This window comes from Haemaphysalis longicornis, unplaced genomic scaffold (genome assembly GCF_048455015.1).
Source record: "Haemaphysalis longicornis isolate Haplotype H1 unplaced genomic scaffold, Haemaphysalis longicornis Haplotype H1 scaffold_10, whole genome shotgun sequence".
Lineage (NCBI taxonomy): Eukaryota > Metazoa > Arthropoda > Arachnida > Ixodida > Ixodidae > Haemaphysalis > Haemaphysalis longicornis.
The window spans coordinates 31394465-31418717 of NW_027526204.1; the positions used below are offsets into that span (position 1 = coordinate 31394465).

Consider the following 24253-nt stretch of genomic DNA (forward strand, 5'->3'; position numbering starts at 1 on the left):
GTTGAACTCAAAATCAGTCACCCGAAACTGAATTTGCCGTCACGCGTAATCACTTGAGCCCTAGGAAAAAGCTCAGGAGACAGTTATATGTTCATTGCCTGGTGCGGGGTTTTTTCCTACATGTTGTCTAATCGTTCAAGTTAACAACACCGAGTTCAAGAAAAAAAAGGAAACGCTGCGTCGTCGGTAACCTAACTGTTCAATACGAATATAAAAATATCCCTCCGGAACGTAAAACGTGTTTATTCAAAATGCTTTGCCCGAACAGCTGCAAGCTGCTGCCGGATGCTTGCTTTCCTGTTTTGTAGTGCAAAACAAAATAAACGAAATTCCGGGGATGAAAAGGATGGGCCGATGCGTTTTTTGTCGTTATGATTGGGAGCAAAATTGAGGATGCCTTCGTGGAACACGTGTCGAAGCTTTCAGCCTATAGTTTTCTGTCCGTCTGTTAGTCGAATTTTCTGGGTATAAATGCATGAACAGCATTCGTGGACACTTCAGTTTTCTGCATACAGACCTTGCTCGAGAGGGACGGCACTGTGGTAAGCGCACAAAATTCAATTTTGTTTTATGCGGTTAGGATTTTAGTGCAAAGTTCTGTGTACCAGAGTAAACCAGTCAGCTTGCGGCCAAAAATAGTTGAGAAGGGCAGCACCAAGGCGACATTTCTCGTACGTGGCTTCAGCGTAGGGTTGGTTTTATTCGTTCATAAGCCAACTTAGAATCCTTCTTTACAAAAAGAGTGTCTACAAGTTGAGTGGCTCTGTATCTGAAGACGTATTGACGAAATGTGCGTGTTAAACTATGAAGGAGGTAACTATATAACGCTCCTGCGTTTTGCTAGCACAAAAGGGTTGAAACTAGCCAGGAAATTTTCATATTGCGCCAAAATGAAAGAAAGGATTTTTTATGTATTTTCTGTAACCGTCTGGTAGTACTTAGTCAGCAAAAACTTTGATGAAAATATGTTGAGAATATTTTCAATGTATTTCCAGATTCCCGGACTGAACATGGGTTTTTTCTCTTTGGTAAGAATCATTCTCGGAAGAGTAGTTTTCCTGGATGAAGCTGTCTTAAAATTTAGGCATTAAATCATCGCGACTTATACCAGAGTACTCTAACAAACTCTGATCATGTGTTTTACAGCACCAATAAGTTTAGAGAAAATTACGGTACCGAGTTCTCTGAGTAAAATACCAGGCATTTCAAAATGCGACGAATAGTGCCGACAAACTTCAAAAGCACAGCGTAGCCTTTGTAAACCGTCGTGTTGGTTCTCCGGACAATACTCACCCCATTAAAAAAACCTAGAAAAGAACAAAAAAAATGCTCTAATGAAGCAGTCAAACCAGAACCAACTCGCTTATGCGTCACAGTGGTTGCACGGGCATCCCGGTATCAATTTTGTCGTTAGCTTTCCCTTGAGGACTCGGTATTGGGGACCCAAGAAGAACTGTCGTGCTTCACAATCATTCGAAGCTTTGCCAAAAACATTCTGTAAAAGTATTCGGTTGAAGGGAGACTGAATGGTAAAATGGACACCTAAAAGCAAAAATCGTAATTTAATATTTCAAGGAAAGATTTCAAGGACAAAATCTGACACTGCACTTTCGTTTCGAGGTTCTGAGTTCGGATTCGTAGCAGCGTAGCCTGTGTCTAACCAAGGTGCGACAAAGAAAACATCTGCAAGTTTGCAAAATTGCTATGTGTGACAGGTAGAATAACTTCGTAGACAGATCTCAACATTTTGGCTATAGCACTACCGGGGCGCTGCTTGCTGGGTAGATATTTTCAGGCAAGAAAACTTCACGATTGCAAACAAGACAAAGTGTTTCAAAGGGTATCATTTGACGTTTTCTATACAAGCTAATTTGTATGACGCAAAAGGATCGGCATTTTCTCAAGTAGGTGTCTTAGGCATTTTGAACGGGAGCTTAGAAGACAAAGACGCGAGGGAAATGAATACGGCAGGACGACGCTGTACTGTCGTCTTGTCAGCGTCGTCCGATCATCCTGACAAGGTCGTCCTATCGTATTTTCTCTCGAGTTTGTGTCTACTACGGTGCCGCCCAAGAAGGCATGCCTCCGACCGGAGTATTCAGGTACCAAGTATGCCGTTCCGGTTTCAGGTTCGCAGTTTCATTTCATAAATTGCGAGCTGTAGAAGGGATATTTAAACGCAGTGATTAACTAGAAGCAAGGGTAGTATTCGCGTCTCTGTAGAGTAATAATTTAAAGGTTTTTATGCACCGTCTGTTCTCTTAGAAAAGAGGTGGGGTGTAGCTTAAACCTCTATTTCAGGTTGTACTGCACGACGGCAGGGATAGATCTTGTGCTGTAAAAAACCAAGACAGGTTTTTCCCCTCAATTTATTATTGCAAAAAAGGTTCTGACATGAAGTCTGTTCGAAGTGGCACGAATGTTTCTTTTATTAGATTGTGAAACTTGTGTAAATGATCACAATGTAACATATTCTACCGTATTTACTCGATTGTAACGCAAAGGGTGAGTTTTTTAGGTGAACCAAAAAAGCAAAAAAAAAAATAACCGCCGAAGTACTCGCACGAGGCCAGCGGAAGCACGGGAAGTCACATGTATTTTTTAAACACCGTCGCTTGACGCCCAGCTGAGAATATTTGAACTTCGTTCGCGGGAGGGCCATCCGAATGGCCGATTTTTTTCGTAAAAAACAGCTGGTATCTTGAAACGGGCGTCATACCGAGCGCGACAAGTTGCTATCGCTAGGGAAGCCGAAGAGGGGTCGGAACACCTCAGGGCAAGGAAAAGCGCCGAGGGTAGTGCACGCTGCCTACGCCGTCCCTACCAACATAGAAAAGAAAACGAACAAAAAAACGAAGACAGCCAATGTTGGCTTGTACTGCATCCAAACGGCTGTGGCACATATTGCCAAAAAAGATCGGGAAATGGCCAGAACTGTAACCATTGGTGAGAATTGGGTGTATATTTGCACTCTCTAAGCAAATTTATTTCGATATTGGATTTTAACGCGAGGGTCGAGATCAGATCGCAAAAATTAGAAAGAAAACGCGTTACAAAAGAGTAAACACCGTAATTATCATCAGGGTATTTTACTAAAAATAGTATAGGCATGTTGAAATATGGCCGTTATTTTAATGTCGAAAAAAGTGTTTCTCTAGTGACGACCATCTTACTTCATAGCATTATGCCATAGTAAAGTGCTGTTTTAGTGGTAGAACTCTGCTTACGAAATGTTATACGTTCCGAGTTTCCGCAACAAAATATGCTGCAACTTACCCTCCATAACAACTGCTGTTGTCACAGAACTGTTGTACGTTTAAAAACAGGTTCTCCAATTCTACGCTGTAATGGCAATCTTTTTCGTGGTGCAAGTGGCAGGAGACGCCGCGGGTTGTATCGGTTTGGATCAAACGGTGAGAATATAAAACACGTCTATTTATACGGTATCAAAATACGCATCTATAACGTATCAAATGTATACCTACGAACTGAGGCTATACCTTAGTAAATATGTAGTGATAAAAATTGAAAATATTCTAAACCTCTGCAAATAATAAAGCTGCATGCGATCATACCGGACATCGCATGCGCAGTCATCCCCTGCAGTTATTCATTAGTAGTTTCCGGTAAGTTCGGAACAACTGTAGTAATGATACGCCTTTGGATAGAAAGGACATCCGGAACGCAATCGGAAGGTGTAAGTGTCAGAACAACGGGGAACGTTCCTCGCTGAAGGGGAAGACTGACTTGTTACCGATCTGACTGATTACTCCAGCACATTGGAAAGCGACAGTGAGAGAGTACACAGAACCTCCGCCAAGTATGACTGACATGGCCAGCTTGTTTAGCCCACAATACAACAAAATGTGTAAAGGTTTTGGGAAGGGGAGTTGCTTCTGGCTGCCTAGAGTCTGCTTGCAAATATGCTGCGCACATGCAGTACACACGGCCTTAACGAAAGAAGTGGTATTGTCACGAATAAAGGTAGAAAAAAAAGGAGTATTTACTGAGTTTAAAAGACCTACAGACGGCACCGAAGCTGACGCACAACCAGAGCTGCCGTGGTAGCACCTTAGTCTCTTTTCTTTTCACACGCAACGTTCCGAAAGACACATACCCAAACAGGGAGATTGCCCCAGGCATGCGGCAATATTCCACAGAGTTTGCTAATCAGGTTATAAAGGCGGTGGCGGAAGCTCTGGTGAGGGCGAATCGTGGTGTACGCACGGAATAATCTAAGGCTGAAGCGTATGCCCACCGTTTTTCTCGCAACATCATAAGCGATGCCAGCCAACTTGGTGCGGCACTGCTGTTTTTTCTTACGAAAAATTCCTATGCAGTTTCTAACGCATACCAAAAAAGGCTGTCCGCAGCATGCTATCCATCATGCGTGCCGTATGCGACATTCCGTTGATATGTGGAAAGGCGTATATAAGGCTGGCGGGTTGCTGGCTAACGACCACTTAAGCGAGCACGCGGAAAATTTAAAAAATTTGGTGGGTAATCTTTCGTGCAACTGCCAAAAGTGCACTTGTGAGCCGATTTTTCATGAAGCCAAAACTGTACGTAGAACACGGGAGCGAAGATACCGTAAAGGTTGTGTGGCCCATTACAAATAAAAGGATCTAATTGGGCGATGGACACGTCAGTTTTTCTGCGAGATTGAGAAAAAACCTGCTTCGATTCGTCCCGCACATAGCCTAATAAGTGGTTTTGTCAAATCACGTGCACGGCACGTTAGGAATTCCTGCCCTGTACACCTCAATGCAATAAATAAGTTGTTAGTAGCACCTGTCCGATCACCTTTTGGGTCTTCCATTTGGGCGTTAAAGGCATGTCATGAAGTATTCACCAACTCACCCAGCAACAGCTTCTTCCATAAACAGCATACGTAAACGTTCCCAATATTGGATTTTGAAGTGTTTCCTGCGCAAAAGTAATCACTGTTTGCTTTGTAAACCACATATATGCATTTTAGTTTGAATTGTTTTTGTTACGAATCCAAGAATAAAACTTGTATCTGAGTGGTTAAACGTAAGTACCGCAAGTTCTTAAGAAGGGCTACCATGCAAGCGTGCATTTGGTTATTTGTTGATGACATAGAAGATTAATACAAAATAGACGAAGTGATGAAAAGTCGTCGAGGTAATTTGGAAACATCCACTCACAATGTGACCTACATAAGCGCGAGTAAAACCTCAAAAAACGTCATTTATCTCTGAAAGCCCTACAATAATTGTCTATGCTGAAGTTGACGCTCACGGCAACCCCACCAGTAGAATGGGGTGACATTTATTTCGGCTGTTGTGGTTTTAAAGTGCCAATGGGAAATCCACCACTGTCACTCAAAAACTAATAAACTCTTTTCCTACGCCTACCTCTACTTTTACAAGTGTGACGCGTTTATTTTTCTCCAGAAAGGAAATACCGCGATGAGGAAAGGCAGAGACTTTATTAGTTGTGTTTTGTATTTCGGGTTGCCTCCCTGGCGTCAGCCCGACTGTGCTAACTTCTCAAATTTCCTGGTTAGTTCCATCTGTATCTCGCTGTTCTTTGACGCCGTATTTTGACACAGTTCTTTTACCTTTTGGATGAATCAATACAACATAAAGCTTAACGTTCCTTTACGCATGGTAATTGTGCACAAAATTGTGGAAGATTTTCTCTGTCTTGAACAATGTGCACCGGCTTGAGTCGTGTCGCCAATGCTCGTGCTCAAAAAAGTAATGCCTATTCGTGCTTTGTGTTCGGCCTGCTTATTACAGCAAAAAGGCTTTTGCAATGGGCATTGGGAATTCCTGGCGAGAAAAGTAAAAAAAAAGCAGTGAAAGTTGAAATGGAACGCCAGAAGGGCGGTGCAAAAATTAAAAAGAATATCTTGCATGGTTCTCTAAACAATGCTCCCTATACGATACTGAAATCGTATATTCAGTATACGATGTACAATCACTGAAGCCCATAATTAGGTCCAGAAATGACGTCACGTTGCTTCGCGTCGCAAGAAGACAAATGCCGAGGGAGAAATGTTGTGGGGGCTACTTCGTCGCAGCAGGCATTCGCCTCCGTAGAACTATCAACAACATAGACCTGGCCCCCTTCGAACGCAAAACTCTAGCATCAATACATGCCATTGTAGGCAAATACATTGCAATGCCGCCTTTAACACCGGATATGCGCATTACACTAAAAAAATGTAACGTTCAATTAAAACAAACAGGGCAGTTTTTTTGACAACATTGCTGCCATGAAAACGTATTGAATCGGGATTTGCTAGCCAAGAGCAAGCATACCATCAGGTGAAAAGGCCTAGGCAGGGCAGCACTATCTTATTGTTACCAGCTGTTCGTATTTTTGAGTCTGCACACTGCATAAACCCTAAATATGATCACCTGCCATAACAAACCTCTATTAAAAGTATTCTGTGTACTTGGGTGATACTTGAATTAGATTAAGTTATACCAAGTAGCCTCGGTGGTTGTGCTATGACACAAATGTTGATTTATTTCTTTGGAAAAAGCCTTTACGAAGCTTTGGGCTCGATGTTTATTTCTGAGTTTTTATTTCTTACGTGACTGTCATTCCCGATTAATAGACAAACAAACTCATGCAGAAACTTCTCCCAGTACCCGGACGGCGGTGTCGGTGGCTAAAGCGTTGTGTTATTGAGGACGAGGTACGCTTCTAAGTATTCCAAAGAGTCGCCATTGTTGCCATGAACGAAACAAAATAAATCACGCGTGGGGAGATAGCGGTACACAGACAGTTGATCTAGGAAGTAAAAAATCTGTCTTACAGTCACACAGTCATTACAGGGCGCTTTCGGCGCGTAAAAACGCGGACATTTTTGATGTGCCTTCATGGCCAATTACTGCTCTTGCGTAGCCCACCTACGAAGTCTGAGGTACGAGGTCACATTTTATCTGAAACGCAAAGGGAAGTAATTTGGTCTCTTAAAAGTTTCCGCGTCAACGGGCGCATTTTAAAGTACACTTGCTTCATTGTCTTTAATAAAATTTTGATATTATCCGTGGTGGCGTATCTGTTACGTGCAAGGTAACTGCTGGGGAATAATGCTTCTCCGTTTTTTTTTTCAGTGCCCGTTTTCTGGTAATCCGCCCTGCTGTGCAGGAACTTTCTGTTCCGGCTATGGCAAATGCCAACCAACTGGGTAGAAAGGAAAGCCTCAATGCCTAAATTCGCAAAGCGTGCAAACTTTAGGCTACATGTGTGATCAAGGTTCCTTCCCCAGACTGAGCTTGAATAAAAGACTGAACAATTCTGAAAGAATGCCTCCTCATTATGCACAGAAGAAACTTTCGTATCTTATGCTTTACCAAAAAACCATGATTCACCCGTGATGTCAAACGTCTTTTAAACAGGAAAAAAGGGCCTACAGAAAGTCAACTTGAACCAACGATCCTGATGACTGGCAGAATTACAAACAGATTTCTCATATAATTGAACAAAGAATACGTGAGGCAAAGCACAAGTATTTTAATGTTACGCTCCCAAGTAACATGAAAACCGACCCAAGCAAATATCCCGAAGAACAAACACAAGGTACGCGAAGAAGGGCTTGCGTTCGGGCTAGTTGGTATTCCATAACGTTCATTTTAAGCGCAGAAAAAAACAGGGACACAGTAGACGAGGACAAGTGCTACTTCCAACTGAATTTTATTGAAACAGGGGGAAATATATAGCAGCGAAAATACAAGAGATACAGAAAAGGTTACGATTATACACAGATTAAAATAACGGAATCGCTTGCCGCTGTCCCACACATGTCAGCTAGTCATTACCACGACCAGTTCTTCTTTAAGAAAGCTGCCTCCTTATCGGACAAGGCTACTGATGTCGTGCTGACACACTCAAAATCACCTAGTTGCATTTCAGCTGCCTCTACTATCTCACACGTGCGCTGATCAGAGTCGTGAAACAATATCACCGAGTTTTTAAAGTATGGTTCACACTTGAGGCATTCACCGCAGTGAGTTGTACGCGTCCTAATCAATGCAAGTGCGAATACGTTATCATTGCAAGAGTGTCCCGATAAATTTAAGAGAGACTTTGCCCAAGTTTTGACTACCGAGTTGCCTTTTAGTGACTTTCTGGAGCCGTCGCAACCAAAGATGGCTTCTGGTCTTACGCCCATTGTAATTAGAGCCCATGGCGTGGCTTGCGCTATCGACCACCTAGCTTCCAAGACTATCCCCGTTCTTGATGGCATAACAGCGCAGCTCTTGAGAATAACTTCTCCTTTCTCAGCTGACCTGCTTTCATGGTTATTTCAGCAATCCCTAGATTCAGGTTGTTTGCCGGACCATTGGAAATTTGCCCATGCTCTGCAATTTTTCAAATGTGGCGGCCGGTCTGATCCCCTTAACAATAGGACTATTTTACTTACCTAATCAGCTGCAAGTTACTAGAACATTATCTTTTCATGCATGGTACTACATGCGTGACCAACCCTAACCAGAATAACTTCTTTATTAACAACCAACACGGATTAGGAAATATTTTTCATGTCATACGGTCTTCGGCTAACAAGCTGCGCTAACCCTTGGTTAAATAAAGTGTTATCTCTGTCTCTCTCTCTTATGTCAAACACAACTTTTTAAGCTGGTCACTGATCTCCACGATTCGCAGCATAGGTTGCTTTGTACCGATGTCATTTTTGTCGATTTGTCTAAGGCTTTCGATTAGGTTCCACACCAGTGCCTAATGCTTAAAATTTGTAACCTTAATCTGGCTGATAAAACAACTCACTGGGTTCGCAAATTTACCAAACCGTTGCAAACTGTAAAATTGAACGACCACGTTTCTCACCCGGGGGGTGTCTCATCAGGACTACCCCAAAGGACCGTACTAGGCCCTTTACTTTTTTTAATTTATATAAATGACATAGCGTGTAACATTTCCTCGTCAATTTGCCTGTTTGCCGATAAATGTGTAATTTACAGAGAAATTGTAAATTCTGATGACGTTTCTGCACTCCAGCATGATTTATTTGCCCTAACTGAATGGCGCGAAAAATGTCTGATGAAAATAGGCGCAGAAAGAACTAAACATGTGCGATTTTTTTTCGTGACAAGATCAGAAACATAATTTTTTAATAGATAGTGCCAAAATTGAACCCGATTCATGATTTCAATATCTTGGAGTTACAATCATCAACGATTTATGCTGAGCCCCCCATAAACGAAACAATCGCATCCACTTGGCTAATTGCGAGACATTGCTTCACGCGTATAATACTATTCTCCGTTCTTGAATAGAATATGCACAAATGATCTGGCATCCCCATCAAATGTGTCTAACTTAAATGCTTGAATCCTTACAGAACAAGGCCGCAGGCGTTATTCTGTCGTCGTACCTAAGATACCTGAGTGTATCTTCCTTGAAGGACCAACTTATTCTTCCCCCTCCGATCCAATGCAGGCAGTTTTCAAGATTAACTTTTTTTCACACCCTGCACCATCATCTAACACCACTCACTCGCAAATTCTTCCTTCCAGCACCCTATATATCGGCACGCACCGACCACGCTCACAAAGTTAGCCCAGTTTTTGCCCGAACAAATATCAGAACTCACACCTTGTATTGGCTATCAATGAATGGAATTCTTTACCAAAAAGCCCAGTGTACCCAACAGACGCCTCTTCTTTTTAAACCGCACTCCTCGCATTTTTAGCCATTCAAAATACTCTGTAGCTTGTCTTATCATGCTGATCCTTTCTAGGCTGCAATTGTGTGTTCCTGTTTTTAAAATCCAAGATTCTCTGTCACTTTTACAGTTCTTGTTTTTGGATACAATGTTTAACGCTGTATTTTGCAATTGTATTGTGTACTTCTCGTGCTTTTATGGTATTTCAGTGTCACTCTTATTGTGTTGATTCTTTTCTTCTGCAATATAGAATGTTTCGTCGGTTTTCAACTCGTACCCTAAGGGCCCACTTCGAAAATTCTGATACGCAAAGGTGAAAGTACGCTTATACTTCGTGTAAAAAGTTCCAATGATTTGGACCGCTTGAAATAAGTACTGGGCTTTGTAAGGTCTAGAGAAAGAACACATGTAATGTAATGGAATGCTCTTATCTCCTTCCAACTGACCTTAACTTTCTCAGCTACTCCCGTAAAAGCTATACATGTGAACGCGCGATTAGTAAAAAATAAAAAGGAATCCATAGTTCAATTTTGTAGCGAATTTCAGTTCCAGTTAACCGCGATTATGTTGTGAAACATGGAGCACAAGCGCCAGTAAAGTCTTTAAATTGGCAAACTAAATTACGCATTACCTCAATAGATCTGTAGGCCGTGGTGGAGGAGTTGCACTGCTGCTCGATGTGAGTGCAAATGGTGAAATACTAGCCCCGTACAGTGTAATTACACCTAACTACGAAATATTATCACTATGTGTGGGCAAACTAATTTACTTTGTTTGCTATCTCCCATCCAGTAGGGATGTTACAATGTTTCTGAAATTTTAGGAAGAGTTCTTATCGTTTGTTGCTGATGGAAACTAGATGCTTATTGCATCTGGAGACTGAAACATTGATATGAGCTGTAATATCTATTATGTCAGAGAATTTAAAACTGTCTTGGCTAATTGAATGATTTGAATAACAACTGAAAGCCAATCCACTTTAGATCTTTTCATTACGAAGATTTCCCATCCAAGACTTCAGGAAGGTGTCTTATTATGCCCGATTAGCGGTCATCTTTGAGTATTCTTGTGTATTGATGCGCTAGCTAAACCACTAAAACATCAAGTAGGCCTTATATTTCAAAGTATACATGAAGCTTCGCTCACTGATTTTTGGAACGCACTTATTGAGGTTTAGTGGACCCCCATTGTCACGCTTAATAATTCAAATGAGGTTTATAATAATTTTCTGCGCATGTTCACGCAACTTTATCCTTTTAATTTTTCTTTTCAACCTGAAAACTAGCTAGAAAGACTCGTAAACCGTAGATCACACCTGAGCTGCGTTACGGAATTAAAGTGAAGGACAAGCTGTAAAGAACGTGTTGAACGACGCACACAGTCAATGATTGCAGGTTTTTCTAACAGTGCAGAAATAGAATGAAGAATGAATTGAGAGCAGCGTGAACCAAATACTATTCCGCATTGTTGCTCATAAAGAAGGGTTGTTTTGATGTTGTTACGTTTTGGCCGAGCTGGGCTCCAGACCGACGCAGAAAGTCGACACCGGACGCCGAGGTCGCCACGTTTATTGCGGCTCACTCGCCGACAGAAAAAGAAAACAACCCAGCGGCGGAGCTCGCGTTTCGTGGAGGAAAGAAAGTCGCGTTTTCTTGCCGTCGCGAGGGAGAGTGGGAAAAAGCACTAGCATAGTTATTCCACGTGCGCTGCGGTACGAGAGAACGCCGATCAGTTCTCGATTCGATTCGATGGTGGTTTATTTATTCTGGCCTTCGTCTTCCGTTTCTTACACGTGCGCTCGACTGCAGACGCTTTGGAACGACTGGTCTTGCTTCGACGCTGATTGAACGCACACACATACACAAACACACCTGTGCTCCAGCGCCACAACTATCGGCCGGTTTGGCTGGTACTAACACGAGCGCTCCAGTGCAGATGCTTGGCCAGGCTGAAGGTACGCTTGCGCTGCAGCGCAACAATGTTATCTGGAGTCGGGTAAACTCATTACTCCACCGTAATCAGTTCAGAACCAAGCGCTAAACATGAACATTGATGACAAAGAACTAACTGGAAATGAGCTGGCTAATGCGTTTAACCATTTTTTTTGGCACCAATATGAAAGCAGACAGGTCTTTGAAGGACGCATGCGAATGTATGCGTGTTCAGAACGTACATACAGTATTCTCAGAACCTGTGCCAACAGATGAAGTGATATCAGTTATAGATAACTTAAACTATAGCAAATGCCCAGATATTGACGATATTCAAGTAAGACCCCTGAAACATGTTGCAGATATAATAGCACCAGTACTTGCACATATATTTAGCACCACATCAGTATTTCCAGAGAATGCAGATACCCAAAAAACAGCCCGGTTTAAAAGTGGAGATCGCAAAAATTTCAGCAATTAGAGACCTGTGTATATGCTCCCTATTTTCTCGAAAGCCTTGAAAAAGGTTTTGCATATCACACTCTTTAAATTCATAATTATTGTTGTGGGGTACGCCAGATTGCGGACCGGTGACGATGAAAGGGATGTTTATTCTTTGCTACATTCTAACGAAAGAGGCCCCAGGCCTTTCGTCGTCCGGACGAGCGTTCCGTCGACAGCCGTTCTCTACCGCTGCCTAAAGACGACTCTCCCGTTTCTCTCTCCCCCGGAGGTCCCGAGTCGCGTGCACCACCACGACCCCGCGGTTCCGAAAAGCCGGCCTTCGGTCTTCTCTGAAGCCGCGACCCGCTGTCCCCCCGATTCCGCCGGAGCGCACACGTGTTGCGGACACACAGCCGGCGGTCTAAATCACCCGCTTCTGTTCGGCCTTGGCTCCCCTCCCAATGTCTTTCCGACGCGACAGGGATGCGCAGGCGCGCTCGAGTTTATGGCCACAGAGGTCCTCCCCCAGAGTCCCGCACGCAACAACATACACCATGTCATTACACCATGCCAATTTGGATTTCAAAAAACAAATCTATCGAGCTTGCTGTCTTGGAACAAAAAGAATATATTCTTACACAATTTGAAAATAGTGCATTTGTAGTGGGAATCTGATTTAATTTTAGAGGCATTTGATTTGATGAACCATGAGTTAATTCTAAAGAAGCTAGAGCACTACCGAATCAGGGGCCCAGCTGCATTACTCATAAAGTCCTATTTGTGGTAAAAGAAAAAAACCGTCAGTATAAACAATACATATACCGAAAGAAAACCTGATTCTTCTGGCGTACAACAAGGAAGCTCGCTTGATTCGTTGCTGTTTAACATTTGCTTGTTCTTCTGACGTCCCACAAAGAAGCGTGCTTGGTCAGTTGCTGTTTAATATTTACTGTAATGACATTATATATGTGAACCGGGATGCAAAATTTGTTATTGAATCCGATGATGTGAGCGTTGCGTTCTCTGGTGGAGATTTGCATGGTCTTATACAGGCCTGTAACACATTGATGGTCACGCTGGAAAAATGGTCCAAGTTTAATTACATGCACGTAAATGAAAAACGAAAACAAAAGCAATAATATTTCGTCCGAAAAACAAACCAGTTCTCTCACACGATCCCATTATGTTGAACTGTCGACAAATAGAAGTGGTAGACCATTTTAGGTGCCTTGGTGTAATATTTTCTTGCACGATGTCATGGGCAAAATCATGTGAACCATGTTGTCTCACGCTTGGGAGGATAACCGGTACCGTTGGATGTATCAGATATATCCTCCCAAATTTTTTAAAGCAACTATTGTGTAACTCTTTATTTTGTTGTATTTTATTAACTCTTTACTTTATTGTATAACTCTGCTATTGTATTACTCTTTATAACGCACCCACTTCTACAGAAAATTTATCTATTGCAAAAAAGTTCCTCCGCTATGTTTTCAATGGGAAGTACGGCGCGAAGAGCAAATGTCTCTTTTTTGAAACAGGTGTAATTACAGTGTATGACTTGAAAAATACCGACTGAGTGTTCGATTTAAAATAGAAACCAAAAGGAATGTAAACCATATACGGAATCTGGCCAATCTTCAACAAAAGGAAACAAGTTACGCTTTCACAATGCAAGAAAACTGGTTTGTTCCAATGGTGAGGCGAAATACCGGTAGGTTGTGCTTGAAAAACGCTGTCTTTTTTTTTAAATGTTTAACTATGTCGGTTTTGATTTGTTCAAATGAGCGCGCCGGGAAGCGCGTTGCAGGTATGAATAATGTATTTCACTAAATTTTCTGCACGTCATTATGTTCTAAATATTTTCGTTTCTATTTGTTGTTTGAGGAATGTGTTACTCCTTCACCCATTTGTCATGTTACGCACGAGGATGATACGCGTGCTCAATTTTGTTTGTTGTAACGGCTTCGCTGTACATTGCTGCTGCTGCTGCTGCTCGTCTGACCGGGGGCTTCGGCCTAGTCAAGCCTTCATGCCGGCTTTTTCTACAGCTCCTATGCCTCTTTTAGTATCTTTTGCGGCATAAATAAACGTTAATATTATTATTATTATAATAATATCATCATCATCATTATTATGATGTAAGAAGGTTTTCTCGAGAATTTCGGTTTCCTTCTTCATTCCTAAAACTATTCAGAACGCTTTGTATTCCGCAACTAGAATATGCTTCTGTCGTTTGGAATGGAACCTGTAGTTCCAACTGTCAACGTATAGAGCGTGTACAAACCAAATTTTCATCAATATTTAGGCATCGTTTTCCTTCGGAGCCTATCCCTATAACTGTTTCTCTAAGTTCCCGGCGGACCCACTCAGACCTTCTTTTCATGTACAAATTGCTTCATGGTATTATTTTTTGCCCGGAACTACTTGAATCAATCAGTTTTCGCGTTCCACAAAAAGCTACAAGGCTCGCCCACCCTTTTAAAGCAGCTGGAGCTCTCAGCACACGTTCTCCTCTTCAAAGGATGCAGCATCTGCGTAATGTTCACTCCGAGAAGCTCGATATCTTTCAGCGTCCTCTTCGGGAGTTTTTGGCCGGGTTGTCAGCTCTGACACACTAGGTGCATCTTGGCAGTGCTCTTTTTCTTCACTTATCGTCCTGACGTGTGCATTGACTTCACCGAGCTTGTTCTTGTTCCTGGTTATTCATGTATTGTGCTGATACTGCGACTGTAATTATCGTAGAATTTTTCTTTTTCTGCCGTTTTTATCATTAAAAGTTGCCATATTCACTTCATGCGTCCATTTGAAACTGAAAATGTACGCTTCCAGAATCTTGTAAAAACTTTCTTCTTTTCACTCACCCTTCCGTATAGTTACGCTTATTGTAAGATGTATTCTTGCAATTGACCAGACATTACAGTTTCTATTGATTGTGTAATGTTGCCTAACATTACACTATGGCATTTTTACTCTTCTGTGAAGTTGTAGTTTCTTCTTATTTTTTGCTCACTCACTGTTCTTTTACCAGCTGTTGATGCATTTCATTGCTGTCTTATACCTTTTCTGTGCGCCAGCACGACTTGATTGTGTAAAGTCGGTTGGATTGCACTATTTTATTTCTAATCTTCTTTGCCGTTTTTTGTAGGTCTTTCTTTCTTTTTTTTTTGCTCACTGAGTGTTTATTAGCAAATTGTTGATGTACTACAGTGCTGCATTTTCCCTTCTGAGTGCTCCAGCACGAAGGCCTCCGCTGTTCCTGGGCACTATAATAAACATTGATTGATTGATTGATTGATTGATTACGAGAGTTTCGACATATACTATCAAAACACTCGAGGTATACGAACTAAGTCCTCTGAATTTATTAGAAATATTGTATGCTCTAAATTTTCTGCTGTTGTCATTACTGAAACCTGGCTTTCCGATGATATCTCGTCTTCCGACTATTTCCCTTCTAACTATCAAATCTTTAGAAACGACAGAAAATTAACTGGACCTAAACAAAAAGGTGCCGGGGCTCTCGTTGCCGTTGATCATTCAGTGCAGTGCATGCGGCGTGCTGACCTCGAGACCCTAAACGAATCAGTCTGGCTTGAGGTGTGCCTCATGAAGGGCGAGAAGCTACTCATCGGTGCATTCTATATATCCCCGGATGTATTACCTTCTCAATTTAATCGAACACTCACATCCATAGAAAATGTCTCAAATGCACACTCCAACCATAAGCTCATTATACTTGGAGACTTCAACACCCCAGGTATTCTCTGGAACAGTCTTTCCTTTGAGCACAAAAACCATTATGCAGCGCAGAAATGCAGCATATTATAAGATTTTCAGTCGTTCACCTCCATGCAGCAGTTTTGCCGCATAGAAAACTCTTGTGGTAATGTTGTAGATGTGTGCTTCTCAAACTTAAAAACCTACAAGTGTGTGCTTCCGAAATATCCCTTGTGCACCCCGACAAGTTTCACCCCCCTCTTGTTGTTTCTGTCTCGGTCGCGACCCAGCATCGCTCTGGCGGTGTTGACAATTAAGGATAGCGCCCACAAAAAGGCCAAGCGTTCTGGGCTTGACAAGTGGAAAGCGGAGTTTAGTCGGTATCGCTCACTTTGTAAAATCCTCTACCGGCGTGACCACCAGCTCTATATAGAATCGTTAGAGGCTGCTGCGTCTCAGCAACCGGCTGAATTCTGGAGGTATGTACGCGGCCGTTCTAAGGCGTCTAAAGAACACGTTAGCCTGCTTAATTCCGATGGTGAAGAGGTTGAGGATGTTGCCACCAGTTTTGCTCAGTACTTTCATTCTGTCTTTCAACTGCCAGATGGCAACGACGAACGCCTATCGTTTAATAACTCTAATTTTAACACACTTAGGTTTGATGAAAAAAATTGTCAATGATAGCCTTCAACGGATGAAACCATCATTTTCCTGTGGTGCAGATGGAATTCCAGCAGCCCTCATGAAGGCTTACGGCAACATTTTTGTGCCTGTCTTAACTTCCATTTACAATAACTGCTTACTTTTAGGTAAATTTCCTCGTGCATGAAAGATCGCTCGAATTTTTCCAATATTTAAGTCTGGTGATAAGTGAGCCGTTTCTAACTATCGCCCGATCTCACTCCTTTGTGTCGCCTCAAAACTCTTTGAGTCAGCTCTGCACAAAGTTCTTGCTGCCTGCGTCAAGAACGTTGTGATACCAAATCAGCACGGCCTTTTCTCGGGTCGATCGACGGTCACAAATCTTGCAAGCTGTATGACACAGGCTTCGGCTGCAGTTTGTGAAAACGGCCAGTTGGACGTTATTTATTTTGACCTCAGTAAGGCGTTTGATGTGGTGAACTATCAGTTATTAATTAACAAGCTTGCTAAGTCCGGTGTAGACGCAAGCCTTGTTGCCTTGTTGTCCAACTATCTCCTTGACCGGTCCTTTTATGTCGATGTTAACTACAAAAAGTCTAGTGTTTTCTGTCTTTTCTGTTTTCTGTCTTTATCAATGATGTTTCAACAGTGTTAACAAACTCTTCTTTTCTTCTCTATGCTGATGATGTCAAACTATTTAGGCACATTAGCGGTGTTCAGGACTGCTGTGCCTTGCAGAGGGATGTGTCGGAATTATCGGTCTGGTGCAGGGAAAACTGCCTAATTTTAAACCCCACTAAAACAAAGGTTGTCACTTACAGCCGGAAAACCCACCGTCTGCTGTTTTCCTACAGTAATGAAGGAGCCCCTCTGCAAAGGGTTGAGGAGATCAGGGACCTAGGGGTGCTTTTCGACAGTACCCTCTCTTTTTCTCCTCATATTAGGCTCATCACCCGGCGAGCACTCTGAAGCATTGGAAATGTGTGTCGGATTACAAAGGAATTCTCTTCTCCAGATCCATTTCTAACGCTATACAATGCAATATGTATACCGCAGTTAGAATATGCTTCTGTTGACTGGAACGGCATCTCCAAATCTAGTAGTGAATTAATAGAACGTGTGCAGAAGAAGTTTTTATCCATATTTAAGCACCGTCATCACAATCACAGTTCTCATCCTGATTCTGACTTACCCATAATCCCTTCCATCACTTCCTTGCACTGCAGACGTATGCGTGCAGACCTTACATTTCTTCATAAAATTGTTCATGGTGACCTTTCTTGCGCAGACCTGCTTAACTGTTTAGAGTTTAGTGTACCCCAAAGGCCCACCAGGTCGCACCGCCCGTTCTTGACCGCTGCGCGCAACTCCAAGCATTCTCCTGTGCGCAGAATACAGAATTGTTACAACCGCTTCTTTGAACGCCTTTACATCTTTCAGAAATCCTTTACAATTTACCGTACAGCGCTGTTGAATACAGTATAATAAACATCTATGATGTGTCTGTCGTTCTTTTTTTTTCTGGAATTTGGTTTTTCTGTGGTTGTGTCTATCCAGCTGATAGTTGCCTATTTTTTAAACTGTTTACTGTCATTTGTTCGTCTTATCTTTGTCTCTACACTCTTGCCGTTTTTTTGTTGTATTACTGTCAAACTTTGTTACTCTGCCTGTCGTGTGGTGTTTACGACAGGCAGAGCAACATAGGCATCTTCTTTTTTTATTTTTTACCTGTACCCAGGCTCCGCCTGTGCTTTATTTCTGTCATTTTCACTACTTCAATTTGTGTGTGTATTGTCGCTTGTTTGTTTCTTGCTATATGTTTCTTGTATTTTGTTTTCATGTAACTATCCGTGCGCCAGCACTCAGGCCTCTGGCTGTTCCTGGGCACGTAAATAAACATGATTGATTGATTGATTGATTGATTATTGTTCCAATGGCGCCTAGCCATTGGAACAATTATTATTATTATTATTGCCGCAAGATGGCGCCTAGCAACGATTGCTGTATTCTGTGCTCCTGTGTTTTTTACGGTAAGCAAGTGTTTTTCCGCTGAATTTTCTTTAAGAAACGCGTGCACGCGAAGTGTGTTGCATGGCCGGACGCTGAGCTTCAGATCCTGAGATCTGGTGCTCGGCCGTTCAAGTGTAATTTTTGTGAAACGGCTGAGGTGGCGGCTAGGCCTTGCGTAGCCAACGACGACATCGGCCCGTCCGCAAGCACGGCTCCTTCCCCCTCCCTTCGACGAGACTCGCCGGCAGTAGTCAAGAAAGCCCCGCCGCCGCCGTCCCAACCGTTTGACCTTGGAGGGGAAGCTGCCGGTCTTCGCGCACTCCTCATCGACGCGTTGGACGGCATTTCTTTCCTCAGCGACCAAGTGTCCCGGCTGCGGGAGGACAACGACCTCCTACGCCGAGAAAACGCGCAGGCTTTCGACCGTCTCCGTCAGGGGAGGGAGGGTGACCGCGCCCATTATGCGCAGGTGGTTGCCTCCTTGCGAGCGGAGGTGTGCTCCTTGCGTGCCCAACTACTTCGCCACCCCGCCGTGTTGCGGAAGGAGTGCGTCACAGCTCAGGGCAGCCTTCTTTTGCCCAAGCTGTAAACAAGGAAGTGCTGCCTTCGGCTACGTCTGCTCCGCTGCAGTCGGTGTCTTCGGCTTCTCCTGCACTGCCTCCTACTCCGTCCCAACTTTCCCCGGTGCATTCTGCGCCTGTGCTTGACTGTCTCCCTCCTACTGTTGAGAAGAAGCGTCGAAGCCGGGCATGTGTAGGTGCATCGGACACATGTGGATTGGTCGTCGTTCCGCAGCCGAAGCGCCCCAAAGCAATGTTCGTTTCAAAGCTTTCTCCGTCCACGACCTCTGCTAGTCTTAATGCCCATCTGTTAACCTTAGGTGTCTCGCCCTTGAACTGCCGACGACTGAAAACGAAATTTGAAACGTATGCATTCTTTTATATTTCCGTCGGTGAAGAGTTTTTCTAGCGCTTGAATGACCCCGCTGTTTGGCCGAAAGACTGCCTCTTTAAGGAGTTTCGAGGCATGTTTTGCGAAGGCATGCTTCACAGCTCTGAGCGCAACACATCAGACAAAGAATAATGACTAGTTTAGATGTTTTTTATGAGAATGTGCGAGGTCTTCGAACTAAGGCGACTGAATTTTTTGGTAATGTTCTGGCTTCTTGCTTTCCGTTAATAGCTATATCTGAAACTTGGTTGTGCCCTGATATTCTATCCAATGATTATTTTCCTCAAAATTACCATGTATATCGTAATGATCGTGCCTTAACGGGATGCAAACAAAAGGGGGGCGGGGTACTTCTCGCAGTTAACAAATCTCTCCCGTGTGTGCTACGTAGCGATATTGAAAACGCAGGTGAGTCTTTACGGGTCGATATTCATATCTCTAAAACTGAAAAACTTCTAGTTGGTGTTTTTTACGTTCCTCCTGATGTAGTTCCTCACGCGTTCAATAAGTTAGTCTCCTCCATTGAACAGGTGCTCACTACTCATTGCGACCTCAAGGTCCTCCTCCTTGGAGATTTTAACGCCCCTGGCGTTCAGTGGAGCCACCTCACCTGTTCCCACTACAACCACCACTTTCAACAGAAGGGTAATAGGTTACTAGATTTCTCGTCTTTCCCTTCCATGGCACAGCGTAATCACATAAAAAACTGCAGTGGAAGCATTCTGGACCTGTGCTTTTCAAACTTCGATGGCGTTAATGTGTCGCGCTCTGATTGTGCTTTAGTAATACCCGACAAATATCATCCTCCTCTTTCTATTTCCTGTTGCCTTCCTACAATGCTCCACCGTTCTGTAATTTCAAGCAATGCGCAACCTCGCTACGCTTTCGCCCGGGGAGATTACGTTGGGCTGTATGGCTACTTTTCTGCTGCCCCTTGGTCAACAGTCATTGACCACTCTGATGTCAATGAACAAGTTGACAGTTTTACTGAGATTGTGCTTTTGGGCATGAAGAAATACATCCCGCAATATTTACCAAAGAAGTTCAAGTTCCCACACTGGTTTTCTTCTGAATCGCGGGATGCCCTGAAACTCAAAGAACGTGCGCACAGAAAGATGAAGCGCTTTGGTGCGAATCAGTTCGCTCAGGAGTTCCGGTGCTACGTGCCCTATGCAAAATATTGCACAAGCGTGATCATGCTTTGTACCTAGCGTCAGTTGAAGCTAAAGCAACTCATCAGCCGGGAGCCTTCTGGAAGTACATTCACTCTAGATCTAGTACAACGAAATAATCTTTTCGTCTACTGGATTCCAACGGCGATGAGGTTGGAGATGCGGCCGACTGCTTTGCTCGTCAGTTTTCTTCTTTGTTTGGGCTTAGCAGAGGGAGTGATGACGGCAGCATCTCTTGTCACCAGGACGGTAACTCCGCTTGTTTCCAATTGGATGAGAACATCGTGCAGACCAGCATCAAGCGGCTAAAGCCCTCGTTTTCGTCTGGGCCAGATGGTATTCCTGCTGCAATTCTAAAAACGTATGCAAATATATTTGTTCCTGTGTTCACCTCAATATTTAATAACTCTCTCCGGTCTGTCACGTACCCTCGCTCATGGAAAATCTGTCGTGTATTCCCTGTTTTCAAGTCAGGCCCAAAAACCGACCCCATGAACTATAGGCCAGTGTCGCTTCTTTGTTCTGCCTCTAAAATATTCGAGTTATCTCTTCATACGGTCTTGTCTTTCTCACTTAAACAGGTCCTCATTCCTAATCAACATGGCTTCATGCGTGGTCGCTCAACTTCCACAAACCTCGCATGCTTCATGGAGCAGGCTGTCCCAGCAGTCGTTGGTAGAAGCCAGCTTGATGCGGTCTACTGTGACATGAGCAAGGCCTTTGATGTAGTCAACCACTCTTAATTGCTTGCCAAGCTCATTCTGTTAGATGTTCACGCTTCTTTAGTGGGTCTTATACGTTGCTATCTCCAGGAGCGATATTGCTATGTAAGTTATAATGGTCAAACATCATTTAGGTACAAAGCAACCAGTGGTGTACCCCAGGGCTCCGTTCTGGGCCCCCTTCTTTTTTTCATTTTCATTAACGATGTTGCTTCTGCCATTCAAAATTCTTCTTTTTTGTTGTATGCTGATGATACGAAAATCTTCAGAGAAGTGCGTAATGTTCAGGACTGTAATTCTCTTCAGGCTGATATCGTGTCATTCCATCGTTGGTGCACCAAAAACGACTTAATTTTGAACCCCTCAAAAACGAAAGTTGTTTCCTATACTAGGAAAACTCAACAGCTACAGTACTCCTATAAAATATGCTCCAATAAAATATACTCCTATAAACAGCTGCAATACTCCTATAAGGGTGACCGAAATTCGGAACTTGGGAGTACTATTTGATTCTTCTCTGACTTTCTCTTCCCACGTTACACAAATTACCGGACGCTCTCTTCGATGTCTGGGTGCTGTTTGCAGGTATTCTAGAGAGTTTAAAAGTCCTCTTCCTTTCTTAAAGTTGTATTCGGCTCTCTGCTTACCTCTTCTCGATTACGGTTATGTTGTTTGGAATGGAACTTGCAAGTCCAATAGTGACCGCATCGAAAGGGTTCAAAATAAGTTCCTTTCTATCTTTAGGCACCGTTTCCGTCATGTACAAGAAGACGCAAACGGCAGCATGTTTTGTCTCAAAAGTATTCCTTCCCTTTGGTGTCGACGAATGAGAGCTGACATTATCTTTCTTTATAAACTTCTTCATGGTGATATTTTGTGTGATGACTTGGTTGCACTTATGAATGTCAACTTGCCGAACAAACTTTTCCGACGATTTCGAACTTTGAGAACAGATGCTTTAAGTAGACGACGCTCGTCCAACTGCAGAATACAATGTGCTTATAATGAATATTCCGATCGGCTTGATATATTCGAGAGCTCTTTGTCTTTGTTCTCTAATGAATTGAAAAGTGTTGTAGCTTAAGTGCCTTTATGTCATTTATGTGCCGTATTTCTGTTCCGTATTTATTTTATGCAAATCATCATCTTGCTTGTTTGTTTTTCCCTTTTCCTGATTTTGTGTTGCTTGAATTTCTGTCGGTTTAAGTGTCAGTGCTTGTAACGCTGAACTTCGTTTTTCCATTTTGAAACTTCCTAACATTTTGTTACAAAACCTTTGTTTTATGTGTATAATCTTTCTCCGTCATGTTCATTGAGTATTTGCTTGTGTATTTTCAATTTTTCACGTGCCTTCAACGTTTTTGCTGGCCGGGTGTCATGGCTTCTAACACTAGGCTTCCTTTTTTTTTTGCTGTTTTGCTTTCTGGGATCTCTGTAACTATTTTTACCTTATTGTTTCTTTCATATACATGGTTTTCTGTGCTGTGTTGTCTTGATTTTAGTTTGTTTTTATGAATGCTTGTATATGGTGTACCAGTACCAAGACCCTAAGGTTGTTCCTGGGCACCAAAAATAAAGGTTGATTGATTGATTATTATTATTATTATTATTATTATTATTATTATTATTATCACCAGTTTATCATTCTAGGGGATTTCAATGCACCTGGTGTACAATGGGACAGTCTAACTAACCAGAATTACAATTAATACGTACAGCAAAAATCTCGCATTGTTTTAGACTTCCCAGATTTCACATCCATGGCACAACTGAATAACATCAAAAACTGCTCCGAAAATATCTTAGACCTCTGCTTCTCAAACATACAGAACGCGCGAGTATCAATGGCGGATATCTCTCTTGTCAAACCCGATAAGCTTCATCCTCCATTTTCAGTTTCGGCTCCCGTTTCGATTCGGCATTGTGGTACCTCACTAAAGTATAATGAACTCTCTCCCTTCTGTTATGCACGTGGGGATTACATTGGCTTGTATAGCTTTTTTTCTTCGTTTGATTGGACGGAAATTCAAGAACTTCCTGATTGCAATGCACAGGTCGAACGGTTCACCGAAATTGTCAAAAGCGGTATGGACCAATTTATTCCCAAGTATAAACCAAACCACTCCAAGCACCCACATTGGTTTTCGAAAGAACTTCGTACGACTCTTAAATTAAAAGACCGCTGCCACAGAAAGTATAAGAAAACCGGGAGTGACGAATGGAAACAGAACTTCTGCTCTTACCGTAAATTATGTAAAAACCTTTATGAGCGGGACCAGCGCTCCTATCTCGATTCTGTAGAGAGTAGTGCGAATTCTCAGCCTGAAACATTTTGGAGATACATCCGGTCCCGTAAGAACAACTCACATGATCTTATCAATCTTGTAGATTCCTCTGGGGAAGAAGTTCATAATGTCGCCAACCACTTTGCTCAGCACTTCAGTGCCACATGCGGCCAGCGTGACGTCTCTGAAATGAACATATTGTTAAATCGCGTACAGGGCTCCAGCGTAGTGCTTTTGGACGAGCAGTTGGTTTTGGAGAGCCTAAAGCGCATGAAACCGTAATTGTCATGTGGAGCTGACGGAAGACCTCCAGCTATTCTCAAAATATACGGCAGCATTTTTGTACCTGTTTTGACGGTGATATTTAACCAGTGTCTAAAAACAAACGTGTTCCCTCTCGCGTGGAAAATTTCTCGAGTCCGTCCTATTTTCAAGTCAGGCTCCAAATCGGATGCAACAAACTACAGAGCAGTTTCTCTCCTTTGTGCTTGTTCCAAGCTGTTTGAGACAGCGCTGTACAAATTACTGTCAAGTTCTGTACAGAATTTTCTTGTAAGAAACCAGCACGGCTTTATATCAGGAAGGTCGACAACAACTAATCTCTCCTGCTTTATGGAGCAGGCCTCGGCAGCCATTTCCGAGAGGGGCCAGCTCGACGTTGTCTACTGTGATCTGAGCAAAGCATTTGACGTTGTCTGCCACACGCTGTTAC

General features: G+C 42.8%; 1 long non-coding RNA gene across 1 annotated transcript; it reads left to right on the plus strand.

The window, feature by feature from the left end:
• The first annotated feature begins 441 nt into the window (after positions 1-441).
• Positions 442-7281, plus strand: LOC144157677 (uncharacterized). Its single transcript, XR_013319819.1, has 4 exons — positions 442-542; positions 996-1028; positions 3327-3413; positions 7095-7281. It is a non-coding gene; the product is annotated as an uncharacterized LOC144157677 (long non-coding RNA).
• Positions 7282-24253: the final 16972 nt, after the last annotated feature.